The sequence below is a fragment of the Pteropus alecto genome, unplaced genomic scaffold (assembly GCF_000325575.1).
Source record: "Pteropus alecto unplaced genomic scaffold, ASM32557v1 scaffold173, whole genome shotgun sequence".
Classification (NCBI taxonomy): Eukaryota; Metazoa; Chordata; class Mammalia; order Chiroptera; family Pteropodidae; genus Pteropus; species Pteropus alecto.
The window spans coordinates 216,041-218,541 of NW_006433940.1; the positions used below are offsets into that span (position 1 = coordinate 216,041).

A 2,501-nucleotide genomic window follows, 5' to 3' on the forward strand; every position below is an offset into this window, starting at 1 on the left:
TTTGTCGCCTAATGGGAACATTATTTCGGATTCTGCCTAAATTAGTGCTTCCCGGAATAGTTATTCTTTTCGATATTAAAGAAATACTTGTTGCCCCTCACTCTGGAAAGGCCTTTTATCTTAATTATAAATTTCTCAGATCTGGTTGGTTGGCTTTAATTTTGCATTTTAAGTTTGAAATGTTACCAGGGCATTTGAGGGTAACATTTTGAGGTATACTCATCTCTTTCCCAGATTCCTCATTCAGAGCACATATAGAATTTATCTTGCTAATAGTAAGGGATGTAATTGCCAGACCCATTTTGGGGTTTGTGATACACAAAAGAATGCAATAGAGAAAGAAAAGACATTAATTTTTTGTGTGTAGAGAGATTTCATATTTTTCAACTAAAACATTTTTTAAAAAACTAAAGAAATACATCAAAATATCAACATGCTTTCGATGAGATTCCTCCCACCCCGTATTGAACTCTTCCCTATGGAAGAGTTCATACCATCTCCCCCATACCATCTCCCAACTTCAATATATGGTCAATCCCATTTTGAATATAGTCTCATCTGAATTTCACCCCAATCCCTGTAGTTTAAAATAATTTTTGGAGCTTTTCAAAATTCCTCTTGTAGAAATGTTAGGTGGTCAGGCAAGAATGACAGGAGCGAAGGCCCAGCTCTGTAACCACAGAAACTTTCCTTGAAGACCTTCCATAAGTACCTCTCAGAAATACCTCCCTTTTGGGGTTACAAATTACCCTAAATCCTAGAGCTCAAAGGCCATAAAAGTTGCTGGCTGGCTAAACCAGCCAAAACCGCATGTGCAGAAAGTACTGCCTTTAACTTCAGCCTCATTCTATCATCATTATAATCTCATGACTATGCCTGGAAGTTCATGAATCTAATTATAACAGATTGACTTCTGGGTAAGTATGTGCTCAACAGGCAACTGTCAGTCAAAGTGACCTCACATAATGTCATCTAGGACCTCCCATCATGGCCCAAATATAAACAAACTTTCCCATTTCTGCGTTGTTACAGTTCCTACTCCTCCGTTTGGGGCCTACTGTCTTATCTCTTCACCTCTTAAATTCCACAGGGCTTCAGCCTTCCCTAGTGTGGCCCATTTCCTTCTAAAATGTACTTTCAATATATCTTACTTTTTCTAAATCTCACCAAACTGTAATTTTTTCTGCGTCAGTGGGGAAGAACCGAGGGACAACACTCAACACCACTGTCCTCTTCCTTCTCCCCAATGCCGCTAGGGCGATGCTGGATTTCACATCACCCCAGCAGTAACAGAAGGTGTTTCCATAAAAATGTAGGATGACCTCTGGCAAGTCCTACTGCACAATAAATATTTTTAGCAAATAGTAAAAATATTTATGTAATTGTATCTCACCTTATTCCAGAAAGGACTTCAAGCCATTTAAGACAAAAAGCAAAATCGAGGTGTCAGCAGGAGGTTAACATGCATACAGGGAGAAAGACATAAGGACAGGACAGAAAATGACCAGGAATAAAAGAATATGTATAGCAGCATAACATTGCAAGGACACTAAATGTGGGCCACGGGTTGGATTTTAAAGATTTACATGGGAACCTTGTTAATTTTATATCTCATAGTTTCTGTGAGATGGGAATTGACTAAATGATTAAAAGACTTAATGGGATTCTTGTTAATAAAAGGAATTTCCTGCATGAGTTCTTGGTAAATAGAAACTATCACAAGGGTTTATCTCTCATTAATGAGTTTTACAAATCAATAAGGAATAATGAACACCTCAAACGTTTGGTATGTACGGAGGTAGAAACAAAAATCCTTTTTTTTTTTTTTTTGTATCCAAAATGTGTTTATTGGGATGGTTCCTCACTCATCTTAATTCATGATGCTTTTAGTGCTGTTTCCTTCTGAAGGAGCATCCTTCTGTAAGCCTCGCTTTTCCTCCACAGGACAGTGGAGCAGCCAACACGCAACACTACCGTTTGTGTATGGCTGAGGACAGTGGTGATTTTATAGCATCCTGGGCACTTCATCTCTATGAAATAGGAGTTGGGGGGTCTCCACCAGGCGCTTCTTCTTGTGTTTCCTCTTTTCTTCTGAAGAGGGATTGATGAGGTCCTTTGCGAGAGGCATATTCTCCTGGGGAGGTCATCACCGCTGGAAAGGCGAAACAAAAATCCTTTTAATATGAATGTTGAATCTCACTAATAAAGCCATATAACAATGCCTTATCATTTTTCACCTATTAAACTTTTGTTATTGTTTAAATATAGACTTCTATGTTGGTCAGGTTTGGGCGATCGAAATTGGTTCAAATTTTTTGGTAAGCAGTTGGACAGTATGCATGAAAAGCTTTTAAAACTGGATAAACTTTGATGTAGTAATTTCATTTCTAGAAATTTAAGGAGATAATTATGGGTATTTGAAAATATCTAAACAAGAATGTTCTTTAGAATATTGCTCATGAAAACGAAAGCTTAGAAATAATCCAGAGTTTTATAGCATT

General features: G+C 37.6%; 1 pseudogene; it reads right to left on the reverse strand.

Annotated features, from left to right (window-relative positions):
* Positions 1–1,814: 1,814 nt before the first annotated feature.
* Positions 1,815–2,143, reverse strand: LOC107195431 (annotated as a pseudogene).
* Between the last annotated feature and the right edge of the window lie 358 nt (positions 2,144–2,501).